Source organism: Suricata suricatta, chromosome 6 (genome assembly GCF_006229205.1).
Source record: "Suricata suricatta isolate VVHF042 chromosome 6, meerkat_22Aug2017_6uvM2_HiC, whole genome shotgun sequence".
NCBI lineage: Eukaryota > Metazoa > Chordata > Mammalia > Carnivora > Herpestidae > Suricata > Suricata suricatta.
Window position 1 is genome coordinate 6,549,021 of NC_043705.1, and position 17,731 is coordinate 6,566,751.

The 17,731-nt window shown below is 47.2% G+C and overlaps 1 protein-coding gene across 3 annotated transcripts in view; it reads right to left on the minus strand.

The window, feature by feature from the left end:
• Nucleotides 1-17,731, minus strand: part of TNFAIP8 (TNF alpha induced protein 8) — a 127,211-nt gene that overhangs the window by 21,098 nt on the left and 88,382 nt on the right. The gene's annotated exons all lie outside the window — the stretch shown is intronic.

Here is a 17,731-nt window from a genome sequence, read left to right on the forward strand (position 1 = left end):
GTTCTGTCTGAAATTTGGGGTATTTTAACATTGAATACAACTACAGTCGGAAGGCATTCTTGGGGTGCTCATTAGCAAGAGCTATTCTATTTAGGTCAGTTTCCTTATTTTTAACCATTTTATTTATTTTTGAAAGACAGAGAAAGGCTGAGCACAAGTGTGGGAGGGGCAGGCAGAGAGAGAGGGAGACACAGAATCCGAAGCAGGCTCCAGGCTCTGCACTGACTGCACAGAGCCCGAAGTGGGGCTCAAACTCTCAGAGTGTGAGATCTTGACCTGAGCCAAAGTCCTACGCTTAACTGATTAACCGACAGAGCCACCCAGGTGCCCCTCACGTTTTTTTTTAAGTTTATTTATTTTGAGGGAGAGAAACAGAGGGTGCCCAAGTGTGGGGGGCAGGCAAGAGAGGAAGAATGAGAATCCCAAGCAGGCTCCGCACTGTCAGCACAGGGTCTGATGTGGGGCTCGAACCCATGAACTGTGAACCTGAGCCAAAATCAAGAGTCAGACACTTAAATGACTGAGGCACCCAGGGGCTCCAGTCAGTTTTTGTCTTAAAGGTGAGTAAGTGTGCCTAAGGGGCTGAGGGTGGGAGGGAGGGGTCTGGGCTCTGTTTCTGGAGTGGGCAAAGGGGATGAGCACCATGTATGATGACTTTAGGGGTATGAATGCCTGGCACCAATCAGTTCACACTAGCAGGATTAACTCGGTAAAGAGAGAGAGGACAAAGATCACCGTAAGCCAATAAAAGCAAATAACTAACCCAACCTTTAAAAAAATATGAAAGACAACTTATGATAGTCAATTTGTACTTCTATGGTATCCAGAATGATTTTCTAATAATTGGAGGCCTTCTGACATCCATTGAAGCTCAGTTTATAAAGCTATGACTATAATTTTACTGACTTAACTGGTCAGCAAGGTTTATGGTCAGGTCTTTGGGAAATATTACTGATCATATCAAGTAGTTATTTTATAGTACAATCTTCAATAAGTAACAGAACCTGCAATTAAACCATTGTGCCTAAGTAGAAAGACAACACACGTTACTGAAATTTTCTTATTCACATAATTTCTAATGTCCTCACTGCTGCAAAAGGCAGAAGACATTTCATTTTATTATTATTTTTTAATTTTTTTTTTGTTTTTGAGAGAAAGACAGAATGCAGGTCGGGGAGGGGCAGAGACACAGAATCCAAAGAAGGCTCCAGGCTCTGAGCTGTCAGCACAGAGCCTGATGTGGGGCTTGAACTCCTGGACTGCGAGATCATGACCTGAGCCGAAGCTGGAGCCACCAACTGAGCCACCCAGGAGCCCCCAAGCAGAAGATATTTTAGAAAAATAATAATGGATTTATCTCGAAGATATGAGACAATGTATATTATAAAGAGAATATGGATATTAGGGAACAGATGTATCAAGTCCTAAGTGTATGATTGGCCTAAGTTTCAAAATCTGAAAATTTACCCTAACCAGTTTCCCCTTGAACTCATCTCCTGTTAATTTTCCATTTATGCTATTAAGCCTACACTCCTACTTTGAAAAGGATAGTGAGGAGAGTTCATGGATTTGGCAAAAAAAGAAAAAAAGCTTTCTCTCTTACATTTTCATAATCTCTCTTGAATGCCATTTGCTGACCTCGGAATGAAAGAAACAGATGCTTCTTCTGGACATAAATGTTGTCTCATACAGTAGTTTTCAGCGATCAGCTGCACAGTTGGTCTTTATATAGGCAGGGAACACGCGTTTCTCTGGACCTTTATTCCCCGACACATATGAATACACAAATGCCAGAACTCCACCCGCATTCCAATGCAGGGCACATTCTATACCGAATACCCAAAATGGATTCTGCTATATTTTCCCTGCTGATGAATCAAAATTAAAAAATGGTTTTCATTACATCCCACAGAGTAAAATAAAACCACTTGACATGCTGCCCCCACCCAAATACAGAAACCATGTTTAAATGAATGTGTATAGATTCTAGCTAACGTCGCAAGGAATTTAAATCTTGAAAAGAAAGTGTCTAGTATCGATGAGTATTTTTCTCCCATCGAATTGGTATTATCCCAAAACAGAGTAGTCTTAGATATAGGCAAAAAATTTTTTAAAAAAGGAAAAAACAGCTATAGAATTCTTGGCTTAAGATTCCAGGTTCCAGATGGAGGCCCTAATAATAGCCCAGCTCTCTGAGGTTTGTTTTAATGGCATCTAACAAAGCATTGAGGAGTCAGGGTTGGGTCATCTTTTCCTGAGCTGACTTATGGCTCATTGCATTTTGATGGAGGATAAAGAATCTGAAATATGTTAATACATTTTTTTTTAATCATTAGGGGTACTGAGGAGAGGCCTGCCTCTCCGGCTGGAGGCTGGTGTTGGGTCAGAAGAGGTCTCATTAACAGCGATTTCTTTGTCCTTGGTCTCAGCGCTAAATGGGGGTCCAATCCTAGAAAGACCAGCGCTTTGGTCCCTTCTGGTCTTAGAGGCAAGATTTTTTTCAAGCACATTTCAGATTATTGTGACCAGTAGCTTGCCTTTCTCACTCAGTATTTCATAGAACTTCAGAGCATGTATGTGGATGTTTTAAAAAGGGTTAAGGTCTTTCATCTGCTATCAAAGCCCAATAAAGCCCATTTCTCAACTTCCAGGTATAAACTAACAAATGAAAGCTGGAACCTTAATTGTTAAAAGCATTAAGTCAGGTTTAAAGGCCTACTTTACTCCGCCTAAAGAATTTCACATCTGAATTTACCCAGTTTCCCTGTCTCCCAATAAACTATTTATTTATGTTAAAGTAGACGTAAGGGTAATAAGCTTCTCTGGGCTGATCCATGTCCCAGGGCCTGGAACCCAGGAAGAACCCCAGAGACACACACAATTCTGATGAACTGAAACAGAAAGAGGCTTCCGTGGTGAAACAAACAGTGGGGGGAAAAAACAGGCATTTCAAACACCAGGAGTTACTGGAATCACTCCTTTTCCCATTGTCCCACAAGATGTGGTGGACGTATTTTGATAATAAAGCCCATCTGACCCCAATCTGAAAGACAACTCTCCAGTTACCATCATTTTTCAATAGAGTGAGAAGTCACCCTGAGGCCTCCATTGGTCTCAACAGACCTGGGCTGGTTAAAACCCTCTCGTGGGTCTACACCGAGCTAAGGCCTAGCCACTGTGGTTTAAAAGAGCAGCTAGGAAACTGAACATCACCTACATGGCCTCAAAGGGAACCAGCAAGAAGAAGGTCCTACCGGGACTTCTTAAACGCCCCCCATCTGCACAATTTATTCTGAAGGTCCATCTTGGTTTTATCTGGCTCCTGGGACCATGCATGGCATAGCCTTACCCATGAAAGACAACCCCACCAGGTACCTAAAAATCGGACAGCAAGCAAGGACAAATGACGGATCATCATCAATGTTTGGATGATCCATAAATTTCACGAGAACAGCAGCGATTTCAATTCTGCCAAACATTCTACCCCCGGACCATATGTCTATTCTCACACTCCATTAGTCATCGAGCGTTTTCTGTTTGCCTACAACGTTCCCATCATCATAAAAACTAGAAGATTCTTTCCACTACAAGAGTCTTGATTACTACAAAGATATAGAGGAAATGAACATTTTCGATTAAGGGAGCATTTTATTGAATGAAAATTCAGCTCGTATAAACACTTCCCTTTTTCTCTTCAAAGCATCCTATTAGAACAGGTCCAGGGTATCTGAGGCAAATACAGGTGTTCTGTATTTTCAAAAGACTAGATTTTTTTTTTTTTTAATCAAGCTCTAACCCAAAGCATAGCCGGGGCTGCTTACTCTGTCCTGCATTAGAGTTTTGGTTTTTTAAAAATGTGTATTTATCTTTGAGGATGAGAGAGAGACAGAGAGCACAAGCGGGAGAGAGCAGAGAAAGAGGGAGACACAGAATCCGAAGCAGGCTCCAGGCTCTGAGCTGTCAGCACAGAGCCCCATGTGGGGCTCGAACTCGTGAACCGTGAGATCATGACCTGAGCCGAAGTCGGAAGCTCAACAGACTAAGCCACCCAGAAGTCCCTGTTCTGCCTTAGTCTTCATAACAGAGCAGGAGACAACGAGGAGGAGGCATGGGAGAAGAACTTCAGAGTCAAGCCATGTTCGACCCAATAATAGTTAGTAACAATAGTCTTGTTCTTTATGGATTTATGACTTATTTCTAAACTTGCCAAATGAAGCCTCATTGTCCCAAAGAATCATTACTGACTTTACGCTAACCCAAATTAAAATCATTTGCTTGCGTTTTGCATTGTAAATCACCATTCCCTGGCATACGGTTATTTGAAAAACAAATTGGGGTCTTCAAATTGAAGACTACCACTTGCTGAAAGTTCACGATTCAGAGAGAGAAACGCTTTTTGTCGTTGTCCTTAGAGTCTCATCTAATACATGCTGTATCTAATGTAGCATTTCTATGAAATTAGCTGACCGCTCAGAGCCTAGAGCTGCTTCAGATTCTGTGTCTCCTTCTCTCTCTCTGCTCCTCCCCTGCTCACGCTCTGTCTCTCTGTCTCTCAAAAAGAAACATTTAAAAAAAAAAGGTACCATTCTTCCAGAACAGTTAAGGGGTTCATGAAAAAAGAAATCTAAGAAGCACTACATTGACTGGAAGTAACTTTGGGAAAAAAAGTGCTCTTTCCGTCGGGCCCTAGATTCAAGAACACAAGTGACATAGTATGTTTGCCGCCCAGGTGCCAAGGACATCTCCCCATTACGCACCCCAGAAGGGTGATGATTTAAAAGGAGCTCAAGATCAGAGAGGCAACAAGGAGAGAATAAGGACTCTAGCGATTCTCGTGACACTTCAAATACCCTCTTCGTTCATTAAAAATGAATGAACACCATAAAATCAGTTTCAATCTGTATAACAGAAAACGTCAGGTGAAGTGAGGGCACGGAAAAAATGAGAGACTGAGTGGCTGGCTGGGAGCGTCACACTTAGCGGGCATGTTGAAGTGACTGACAAAGACTTATTCTGTCCAGAAATCCCCCTCTTTATTTTTAAGCCTGGAAACTGGTTAGTCATATCTATACAGAACACTTCCTGTGCAGGGGCACGATGATGGCAACAATCTGCCAAGTTTAGTCGCTGCCTACATTTAGTGAATTGAGTTATTCATGGAAGAAAAAGCAGCGTTGAACACTAAAAAAAAATCTGGTTAACCGAAGCTTTAAAAGATATACAATGAAAACAGGTTTGACTATTTCACAAAAGAGGGATAGACGGGGCCGTGAAGAAAAAAAAAAAAGTGAAAGAGAACAGACATAACGCTAAGGGACTATTTGCTAGAAGTTTCCGGGCTATTCTAGCAGATCTACCAAATATAACAGCTCTCCCACTCCCACCCTTTATAAATGTGCAAGTGGGGCGCCTGGGTGGCTCAGGGGGTTAAGCGTCCCACTTGGGCTCCGGTCATGATCTCATCCCACGAGAGTTCCAGCCCCGCCTGCGGCTCTGTGCTGACAGCTCAGAGCCAGAGCCTGCTTCGGATGCTGTGTCTCCCTCTCGGTCTCTGCTCCTCCCCTGCTTGTGCTCTGTTTCTGTCTCTCTCAAAAACTAAGAAAAACAAGCAAACAAAAAACCTTAATACACATTAAAAAACAAAAGAACACATGTTTGGGAAACAGAGGAAAACAAGATGGGAAGAAGGACCTTATCCCCGCCTACCCTGAGGGCTGTGTCAGGCTTCAGTGAGGCTGCCTCCTCTCCCAACAGCAATTATGATTTTACCTGATTAACCCTTACGCGTGTCACAACAAGCCAGCTGAAGCGCCACCGCGGAGAAACAGACTCCCCTCCCCCACGCCTGCGCCCTCGGTGCCCAGGGGGCAACCGCAAAGCATGCTGGGATGGAGGGCCGCAGCAGGAACGTCAAGTGATCACTTCTCTGCGTCTAGGGTTATCAGTCAGATCATCAAGTCGGCTATGGTCGAGCGGGCCAAATAATTTAAACCAGTTCTACCCATAAAAACGCCTCAGCCTGGAATTTTCAGTGAGCCTGCTTACCATCAGACTGGCTAGTTCGTGGAAGCTCCCAGAAGGAGGGACAGCTTTCCTGGAAGGGGGTGACCGATCTCTACTCCACCAACAGCCGTTCACCCAAAGGCCTTCCGGAAAATGGAATGGCACGACCCAGCCAGGCCTCTGAAACGACTCCCTCAGGCTGGCCTTCCTGCCTTTTTCTAGTTCATCATCTGCCATTTGCATTCTTTCTGAGGAAATCGGTTTTACAACCCGGCTTGAGCATCGCTGGAAATCCAAGCCAACACAGCACAGCCCTGGCTTCTGACTGACCCCAAGCAGCAACTGGAAAGGGGGCCGCATTCCTCAGTGTCACGGCCTTGTTTATGGCCCGGCCTTCAGGCATTCCCGCCGGGAAGCGCCACAGAGCCTCTGTGTCCACCACACGCTGCTGTTCCGCTGCCTCCAGGCAGGCCTCCTCCCTGGGGGCCCAGCTCACCATCCGAACTCCCGTTAACTCACAGCCCAACGGACCAAACAAACTGCCCGAACGCCTTATCCCATTATCCCAGTTACTCCGCTGCTCACCTCTCTCCTTGTGCCCAAGTTTTTGCTTTTTCCCCCACTTCTCATTCCAGAGTTATGTCCTTATTCCTCCCTTCCTGTCTCCCTCCGGCCTCCCCCTCCCCTTGGACCTCTGCATCAGGCCCGGATCTCACCCTGGGCACCCCTCTCCTGCACCCCTCCTCCTCCACATGCTCCCACTCACCATTTCTTCCGCATTGCTCCCTTGAAATTTTGAAATCTGCCCAATGGCCACTCCCTCAAGGCTCCTCGCTATTCTGGCTTTCCAGTCGGGTTCTCCCCCTGCTCAGGACTTACAACTTGCCCCTCAAGTCTAACTCCCGGAAAACTCTCCCGAGAGACTCCTTCTTGAACTGTCACCTCCTTTCTCTGGAGGCCTGGAGTCCGACATTCAAACTTAGGATCCCGGGGAGGGGTCCATTTCCATGCCAGCTCATTCGTAACGGACTTCATTTTAATTCTGACCCTCAAAAGGAGAAAACGGTGTTATAAGTGCTTTCGGATCAAGAGAAGTCAGTGCACTAGTATTTCACTTTTATCACGTAACTTCACAGAAGAAAAAAACGTCCTTGGGACAAGCCCGCCCTTCCGTGTTCTCTACAGAATGTGAACTGAGGACTTCATCAGATTGAATGTCATCGGCAGGCCCCGGACGCACCCTGTCTTTGGGTGACATTCTAAGCCTCCCTATTCACCCAGTACCTGCTGACGAGAGCTATCTGGTCACTAGCACAAGCATCCTCTCATTGGCTCTCACAAGGGACCAGCTGTGACCAACGGGAGAAGCATAAAATCGCTCAGGATGGCTCAATTACGTGGCGTGGCCCAAATCCTCTATTTTATATGTGTAAGACGAAAGTCTGTCAAATGTAGGGTGTCCCTGGCAGACGCACCAGTAGATTTTCAAAACAGGTCCCCAGGAAGCAAAGGCATAGGGTTGGGCAGAGGGGTGAGGACAGGAAGGCGGAAGGGAAGCGAGAAACACTGTCTCATTCTCTGGCCAACGCTTCTTCCTGGTGTGAAGAGCTAGATTAAGTTCCCTGCCAGCACTCACCTGGGAGCCTCAGGCACCCAGTGCTGCCCCTTCCAATGCCACAGGCAGAGACAGGGCGGAGGTGAGGGGGACGGAGATCAAGAAAGGAGTCAGGGGGCAACCGGAAGGTGTGCACCAGTGGAGATGACCAGAGTCGCCCTTCCCCAGGAGACGGGCGGCCTGCTCACCTTCCTGCCTTCCCACCCCGTGCTGACCGAATGTTCGTGATGTGCTCTCATCCTTTAGCAGATCTGAGGCTCTCAGCCTTTGCAGAGACCCCACAGAGGCGGCGATAAAGCAGTCTCCCGTGGCACCTCTCCTCGGACCTGGTCTCAGTCTCCTGGCCTCTAAACCCCGACTCTCGGGGCATCTGTGTGGCTCAGTCGGTTAAACGTTCTACTCTCGAGTTCAGCTCAGGTCGTGATCTCATGGTTCGTGAGTTTGAGCCCCATGTCAGGCTCTATGGAAATCAGGAGGTGGAGCCATGCAGGTGCCCCAGGCAATAAGGTCTTTAGGCTCCGGGAGCCGCTGTCAAGGTCACTTAGGGCATTTCACCATTTCCTTGGGAGAAAGGTTGCTCCCAGTTATTTACAAAATCAAATCTTGTCACCACAAACCTGGAGAGCGTATTCCCACGTACGTGCACAGACGGGACTGTACACGCAAACATCAACCCCCCATACATCTTTAAAACCATAAATACCACTTAATAATAACCCAGGCTTTGCCCAGGCCTCCAGATCCCAGAGCAACACCTCCCAGACAGTCGCTGCCCACTCAGCCGTTAGTCACTCAGGCCGCTCAACAGTGCTACATCTGAACTCTTCCTCCAGCTTCTTAAACCCTCAGAACAAGACCGAAGTAATTGTTCTTGCCGGTTCCTCGGTCAGCAGCTGCGGGAGCAGCGGGCTGACTCCCAGAAGGCACCAGGCCCGTGGTGCCCTGGGGAAAACGAGGCTGTGGGGTGCCCACCTGGTCCTGCGGCCGCGCGTCGGGTGTCGGAATGCTTCCCGCCCACACAGCCGCACACGGTCTCCCCACAAGAGCACCCCTGCCCAACCGGCACCCTCAGTCGTGAATTTCCCTGAATGATGCTCTTCTCGCAGGAATGAAAACAAATGAGCTCACTGTGTAATTGCCTCTCACTTGGTCTCTCCCACCTTCCAAACCGGGGGGTGAACAGGACCTATGTGCAGCGCTCAGTCTGATTTCCCAGGGCTTGCTCATTTCCTCATCAGTTACTCTCCTGAGTTCCACTTAGGAGACGATGAAACAGGAAACCTTCAGGTGTTCAACCGCTCCCTCTAGGTTTTGTAAATTCCCTTCGAAGCCGGAGATCGGCACCCATACAGATGAGGTCTGTCCTGCCTCAAGGAGATCTCTTGCACAAATCCAGGATGCAGAAAACCTATGTCTGCAAAACTTCTCGTTGGCCAAATAGGCATAAGGGGGCTCGAGAGGGCCTGGATGTCACCTCTCGGGGCCTCAGTTCTGCATCTCTCAAATAAGAGGTCGGATAAAAGAATGTACACTGTTGCTCTTTAACTCTAAATCATGGTGATTCTACTTGTGTCTGGAGGAGAATCATTTTTTAATGTTTATTTTTAATGTCTTTATTTTATTTTGAGAGACAGAGCAGAGAGCGGGCAGGGGAGGGGCAGAGAGAGAGGGAGACACAGAATCTGAGCAGGTTCCAGACTCTGAGCTGTCAGCACAGAGCCCAACTCGAACCCACGGACTGTGAGATCATGACCTGAGCTGAAGTCCGATGCTTAGCCAACTGAGCCACTCAGGCACCCCGAGGAGAATCATTTTAATTACAATGTGTCCTTACTGCAGATCTTCCTGAAATATTACAGATAGACATACTGAGTTGATTTTTTTTAAGTTTATAATAATTTTGAGAGAGAGAGTAAGAGCAAGTGGGGGGGGGGTGGTGCAGGCAGAGAGAGAGGGAAAGAGAATCCCAAGCAGGCTTCGTGCTGTCAGCGTGGAGCCTGACACAGGGCTCAATCCCATGAACCGTGAGATCATGGCCTGAGCTGAAATCAGAGTCTCAGGATTAAATGACTGAGCCATACAGGTGCCCCAATGAGTTGATTTTTTTTTAATGCAGCGTACACCATCATTTTAGGCACAGCCCACTAAATGAAGAGAGGTATGCGACCAAGCTCACCTTGTTCTTTTCCAAGTTGTCAGCATCCTTCTCATACAGACAGAAATGTTGACAAATAAACGGTTTGTAGCAGATATAGTGACTCTGCATTATTCTGAAATGAAATCACTGTGTCCAGAGATTTCTCTGACCCTAACTTCATGCTCTGGCACTTGCCCACTGTTTGGGCTACTTCCTGGATTACCCACAGCCAGGAACAGGGAATCATCGACGTTATCCTGGCATCTAATTCAGGGACCAGAAAAGTGTGATGCATATTCAGTCTGATGAAAATTTTAGAAGCGAGGAAGAAAAAGGCCCAGAGGTCCTGAAGCTGGGGGCGTGGTTCAATGTCAGGTCACCAGTGATGTCCACTGTACAGGAGCTGGTATGGCATGGATCTCTAAACCGATTTTCCACTGTTAGTCCTTGTGAGCACTCCATACTTCAAGGCTAATGACTACATAAAAGGAAACATAATCACATCAAAGTGCAGTGCTTCAGAGCCTATGCTGGGCCTCTTACATTATATATGACATCAAGGTCAGCCGCACCCAGGGCCACGCATTTCTTCAGGGCCTTTCTTTTTCTTTCCGTCTGCAGAGAAGGGCCAGCACAGGGAGGGAAGAGGGGAGAAAACTGCTACCATAATGCTCAGCAATGAATGCTATTGGAGAAGCTGCCCCACTTTTGAGGTCAAGGCAGCGAGGACCCTACACAGGCTGGCTTTCTGGTGACAGAAGAGATGAATAAGCCACCACCGTGGACAAAGTGAACTTTTCTCTCCTCTGATAAATACTCTGCCAGGTGTTGGTCCTGTTCTTTATAGTGTGAAGCCTCTACTTTTCGTCTCCCTGAGTTCTAATCCCTAGGAAGTAGGGCAGTGCTGCGATGAGGTCCCTGGAAGTTTCCACGAGCGTGCTGGGGATAGGGGAGGGGACAGTCCTCAGGCAGACCTCTGTCTTGGCTCTTGCCTGACCTCAGTCATTCGACTGCCAAGCTGACTGATCACCACAGGCTTCCCGGGGGCGCCTGGGTGGCTCAGTGTTAAGCTCCCGACTCTTGGTTTTGGCTCAGGTCATGGTCTCACAGTTTGTGAGATTGAGCCCCGCACGGGCCCTGTGCTGACAGCATGGAGCCTGCTTGGGATTCTCTTTCACTCTTTCTCTCTCTCTTTGCCCCTCCCCTGCTCGCATTCTCTCTCTTTCTCTCTTAAAATAAATTTACACACACACACACACACACACACACACACACACACAGGTTTAAAGAAAAAAACAGGCTTCATGAAAACCCATCAGGGAAGTGGGAACCCCAGAGAGGGCAGACCATGGAGAGAAGAATTCAGCTTAGTTAACCTGAAATCCTGAGAAACTACCGTACGGTCACTGAGGAACCGGTCAGTTACCTGTTAAAATGACATTTAAACTGAGGAGGGCTACCAATGAGAGTGTAAATGTCTGTGCCTACTGCCAACAAATTAACTCATCAGCAGGAGATATGACAGACTAACTGAGTGGATCACAGTTGAGCTGAGGATCGCTCCCTTGTGTATACCCACCCTGCAGATTTTGAAGAAACCGGAAACCCAGTGGATGCTATGAAGTCACCAACTCGTGATAACCTAGTATACACATAACTGAAACTTGTTTTGCCTCAGGGACCAGGGAAGTCCACACTCCCTTTTCAAGCTGGCCACTCAAAAAAAATGAGGTCCCTCTCTTGTCCCAGTGGTGCTTGGGTCTCCCCTCCCCCCTCCCCTGCAGTGGGCTCCAGGTCCCTCCTACCAGCCTGCTGGGCTCCTAGATCCCCTCAGCAGGGGAGAAGAATGCATTCAAGGCTCCCTACCTGTGCTCTGAGAGGCAAGAAAGAGCCGGGGTCTCCCCTTCCTCCTCCAAACACCTAGCTCTCCACCCTCGCTTCCCGAGTGGGGTACAGAGGAACACAGACCACAGACAGCATCCCCCTGAAGTGTGAGGGTGGGGGGTTGGGGAGGTTTTGGACATTCCCAGGAGTTTCACGTCAGTATTAAAAGCACAGGTTCTATGATTAGTCGGCCTCCATTCAAATCCTGATTCCACTTTTTCTAGTTTTGTGATGTTAGGCATAGTATTTAGCCTCTCTGGACTTCAGATTGCTTTACTGTTATGTGGAGTCAACACAAAGGATTATTATACAAGTATTAAGTGAGATAATATACAGAATCACTTGCTTGGCACCGTATCTGGCACCTGGAAGAGCTCAGTACATTTCAGTTTCAAAATCAAAATTATGTCTTCAGGGGCACCTGTGTGGCTCAGTCGGTTAAGTGTCTGACTCTTGATTTTGGCTCAGGCCAAGATCTCACAGTTCGTGGGACGGAACCTCGCGTTGGGCTCTATGCTGGCAGTACAAAGCCTGCTTTGGATTCTCTCTCTCCTCCTCCTCTCTCTGCCTCCCCGCAATTCGTACACTTTCTCTCTCTCTCAAAATAAATAAGTAAACAAACAAATGAACTTAAAAAGGGGGGGGGGCACTAGGTGGCTCAGTTGATCAAGCATCCAACTCTTGGTTTTGGCTCAGGTCGTCATCTCGTGGTTGGTGGGTTCGAGCCCCACGTTGGGCTCTGCACTCACAGGGCAGAGGCTGCTTGGGTTCCTCTCCCCACTCTCCATGCACCTCCACCGGTGTGGTCTCTCTCTCTCAGAAATAAATAAACTTAAAAAAACAAAACCAAAATTGTGTCTTCAGTCTTCAATGAAATGTGACACGCTGGCAAGCCACTAGGGGGCCCAGACCCCAGAATTCGAAGACACGTGCTTGTTTTGACTTTACCAATAATAGCACATTCGTGGAGAACTTAAGAAACTCTCAGTAAGTTTGCCCTTTAGGTTTGGAAGACACTCTATAGACAACTTGAAGCAGTGATCTAAAGGTTTCATCATATCATGTTACTTCATTTTAAAAAGATTAACTTGATAATGCTTTCTTAGGCTGTCTTACGTGAAAAGCACTAGGTCAGCCACTGGGGATTCAGGAATTAAGACATGCACAGACCTTGCTATGAAAAGGCTCCTAATGGGGGCGCCTGGGTGACTCAGTTGGTTGAGTGTCCAACTTTGGCTCAGGTCATGATCTCATGGTTCATGAGTTCGAGCCCTGCATTGGGTCTCTGCTGTCTTCATGGAGCCTGTTTCAGATCCTTTGTACCTCCCCCTCCTCTTCAAATTAAATAAACATAAAAAAAGTGCTTTTTAAAAGGCTCACAATGAAGTGAAGGCAAAGGAAAAGAAAACTAATAACAGTAATATGTGAAAATATGGTGTAACAGAGGGACATAGAGGGGGTTATGGGAACACCCTGAAAAAGTATCTACTCCAAACTGGAGATATTACGACACCAGAGTGATCTCAACAGAGGCAATAGACTTCTTGAGGGAACAAGAGAGCAAATGGACAGGCAACACTGTGGCCGGACAGGACGAGTCCAGGGATGTAGGAGAGACTTGTTGTTTTGGTAATTCACGTCAGAACTCCGTTCCTGTCTCATTTTGTAAGAGGCAGTAGGAGTGAGATGCTCATCTCCCAAGCTGGACGCAGAAGGTCCCTCCCCCACGGGCAGCCCGGGGCAGGGGCACCGTGTCACACAGACAAATCAGCTTATTTCACAGAGAACCCTCAAATTCAGGGATCTGAATGTGGACGATGCCCAAAAACATTCAGCCACGTCCAGAGTCCCGGGAGTGGCAAAACCGAAAAATACAGTGGAGACAAAGGCTGTGGTGAGGTCCTAACCCGGTGATGGGCAGGCATGGCCTTGACACGTTTCCAGGGCCAATTCTCAGCTTTCTGTGGATGTGTGAACTACCCAATGTGCTTCCATTAATTCTTCTGCTTATTCAGTTTCCATTTCTTAGAACCAGGAATGCTGATGACGGAGGTGGTCATTGTAACCATCAGGGTACAAATGCTGAGCGTTTCCACCAAGGCAGGGACAGGGGACAAGAAAGGAGATGCATGTAACCGGTAGGGAGAAGGGTGAAGGGCCAGGTAGAAGCTGAAGATAAATGAGAAGGCAGGGTCAAGGACACTTTGCAGTCTAGTTTGGGAAGCCAAAAAGAGAACAATGATATTCAGTGGAAATACAAAGGACCGATCAGATTTGTGAAGAGTAAGAAATGACAGGCTCAGTCCAGACCTGCTGAATCTGAGGTCCCTCTGTGACATTCAAAGCAGGGTGCTTACCTGCCGGCCATACAGGTGGGTCTCGGAGGAGCCAAGGCTGGAGAAACAGGAGATTAGAAAGAAACAGCTAGAAAAAGGAAATGAGACAGTGTAATATCTCATAGGAGAACAAGAAAGAGTTTAGGATTGCAGAGAGACTGGCTCATCAAAATATGAATCCTGGGTCACTGATGATTTTGGCAATTTCGGCAGAATGGTGGAAAAAAAAGACTTCGATGGATGAGAGAGGACAAGGATTGAGAAAGCAGGAACCATGCAAAAAAAAAAAAGGTTATTGTTTTTTAAAAGGTTCATTCTAAAGGGGAGATAAATGGGGTGCCTGGGTGGCTCAGTTTGTTAAGCATCCAACTTCCACTCAGATCATGATCTCGCAGTCGTGAACTCGAGCCCTTTATAAGGATCTGTGCAGACAGCTGGGAGCCTGGAGCCTGCTTCAGATTCTGGGTCCCCCTCTCTCTCTCTGCCCCTCCCCTACCTGCGCTCACTCTCTCTCTCAAAAAAAATTAATAAAACATTAAAAATTTTTTAAATAAAAATTAAAAAATAAGAGATAACTGCCTAAAATTGGACAGAGTGTTGAGGATACCTTGAAGAACGGAGCTCAGTCACTGACTGTATAAATAGGAAATGATCACCTCTTACCACTCACAGTGCGGAAAAGACAGACGTGGTCTTGCCCTCAAGAGCATGTGATCTGGAGAAGGGATGCTAAACAGTGCCGGCGAGGCCTAGAACAGGTGCTCTAAGTGGGGGCGGTCACGGAGCCTAATTCAGGCTGGAGGCTCAGAACAGCCCCTCCAAGGAAGTGAGAAGGGCGTCAGGTGAGGAGAAGGCTATTTCGGGCAGGAGGCCCAGTGGGCGCAAACACTCTGAATTAGGGAGCTGATGGAAAAGAACCAGGGAAGACATGGGAGGGCTCTTGGGTGCAGTGAGGAGCCCACGTGGAGGGCGTGGCCGTCTGCTGTGAGAAGGACACCTGCTCCACAGACACCTGGAGGGAGGGGACAGTGAAGGTGAGTCGGCCACTCACTCTGGGAGCAGGAAGTGGAGGTAGTGGTCTAATGGCTACCGTTCTCCCTGGGGAATAGCAGGCCCGCTGAGGAGGCAGGAGAGAACCGGGGAGGCGCTGGCAGGGTGAAGGCTCCTGTGGGCCCCGGAGGAGGAGCTGACCTCACTCACAGCTCAACCACGACGGTTTCCCAAGTCCCCACGCAGAGCCCCTCCTTAACAATGGCTTCCTCCCAGGGCGCCTGGGGGCCTCAGTTGGTTAAACGTCTGACTCTTGATTTTGACTCCAGTCATTTGATCTCACAGTTCATGGGAAGGAGCCCTGTGTTGGGCTCTGGGCTGACGGTGCAGAGCCTGCTTGGGATTCTCTCTCTCACTCTCTCCCTCTCTGTGCCTTCTTGTTGCCCCTCCCCCACTCTCTCTCTCAACATAAATAAACATCCTGAAAAACTATTTAAAAAAATACCTTTCTCACTTTCTGGTACCAAGGCTGCAAGCCCCTGGACGAAGGAGTTATGCATCCTATGATGTCTCGCACTAGAAAGATCCTCAGAGATCAGAGCCACCCTTCAGTTTTTTCCTGTTTCACAATTAAGTAATTTACTCAACAGGATGCGCCTACACGTGAAAAATGTGGCTGTCAGCCTATCTCCTCAGGAAGCCCCCCGCCACTGGAAACTGTCGATATCTTCCTTTCCGTGACCTTCCCCTTTTTCGCCAAGTGGGTTTCTTCCTTCATTTCTCTTGCTCTCTTAGTCACACAATGCCCGGATATCTTAAATTCATTCAGCATTTAATAAAGCCAGGCCTGGATTACTTCTCTCTAATACTCAGGCACAATCACCTATTCATTTGTAAGAAGGCAAAATTCAGTCAATTCTTTACGAGGTGGCTATAGACTAAGGATGCAGGCTCAGCCCTCCTGGCACAAAGTCAAGTGCGTTCTAGGCTCTGATGGCTTAACAATGTCCCCAGTCATTTGCTTCCACAGTCGCTCACATACACAAGCATGTTGGCCTCCGAGGACTTCTGCATCGACTTGATATTTTTTTCAGATTTAACCCCAAAGAAAGTAGAAGTCTCTCACTGAAGCTCAGAATAATGACTTAAAAGTATCCCCCATTAGTGCGAACCAGGCACCAAGCATCTGAAGGCAATGTAGACTTTGTGAAGAGCGTGTGGTGATCTCACACTAAATGAGAAACTTAAGTCCATCAGGAGAAAAAAAAGATAAGGAGCAGGGAAAGGATTCGTGAGAAGAGAAAAGATAATAATAATTTACACAGTGTAGCTCCTTTCATAGACATCTGAGGGGTGAGAGCCAAACAGAGGGTTCTAGATTGCAGACCATACCCAGCCTTGTAAGAAGTGCCCAGGATATGGACACACACTCACACACACACAAACACCCACCCCCCACACACACACTCACATAAACACACACTTTATTTCCCGGCAGAAATTACAATGATTCTGTTCATAAAGTATTCACTCCATCTCCCTGAAGAGCTATTCCATATCCTACCCTAACTGCCATCAATGTGAAACTCTAGCGCCTCATATCATATTTTTTAAAAATTCTGGGCTTTCTGTAAAAAGCAGAAGCAGGATCATTGGCTGCAGTTCTGCAGAGCAGAAACGATGGCAAGGGCAGGGAGTCCGGGGAGGACCGAGTAGGAAGGGGCCATGAAGCGACCTCTTCACCTCAGTTTTGAGGCTACTGTCCAGAGAGGTGGGCGGGAGGGAACAATGTGGATGCTGTGAGAGCAATATATTTATACTTTGGGGTGACGCTTTCCCCATGTTTCCCCCCTGCTCCTTCTTTCCCAAAAGAAAGGAGAAACACACCTGGGGAAAAAATACCAACTTAAATGTTACTTGTAATCAATACACAAGTTCACCAGGCTGGATTCTCACAGCCTGTTTCCTATTAGCTTTTAACTACTTTTGACTTCCTATAAATTGCTGTTATAAAGAAGGAAAAAGCATCCGTAAGCACATAGCTTCACCGAGACAGAGGCCACAGCCAGGAAACATTAATCCCCCACGCTCCGCATCAAGCTCAAAAACAATGCTCCTGGCTGTCACTTTTCATTCACAACAGCCTCCTATTTCTATTAAACAAGCCTCTTTTACGACTTCTTCCCCCACACCGCAAAATAAGGTAAACACCAGCCCCCAGGGACCACATGATGAAACACAGAGCTTTACTTTGGGAAGGGAATCGCTAAAAAGACAGAAGAGGCCAAGTCTGAAGGATCTCCCTAAGTCATTCATGTCTACCAAATGGGGAAAGGAGGGGGTTCCTTTCTGCTCCCCAGGCTCCCGCTGCCTGCTGTGATTAACTTGAAATTTACCAGTTTCCCAAAAGGCTGCTGGAAACGAAAAGGAATTTTCATAATCAGGAACAGTCTCCTCTCCTACTCTCTAATTTTCCCCAATGCTTCCCCCCCCCCCCCACTTACAAGAGGACTTTTGTATACACTGAGTTTCAGGAAACAAAGCATAAAAACACTCACACACAAATAAACTCCCAGAACTAACACGAGCGTATAATTGTGTTTTCGTTGGAGCTTTTCCAGTCCTGTCACCCGTTCTCTGTTAAGAATAAAGGAAACCCTTTGCCTCGGCGAAGTTAGAAAGAAACTCCTCAGTTACAAGCTGCCCCTACAAAATGAATTCACTACTGAAAACTCAGCAAACACACACACACACACACACACACAC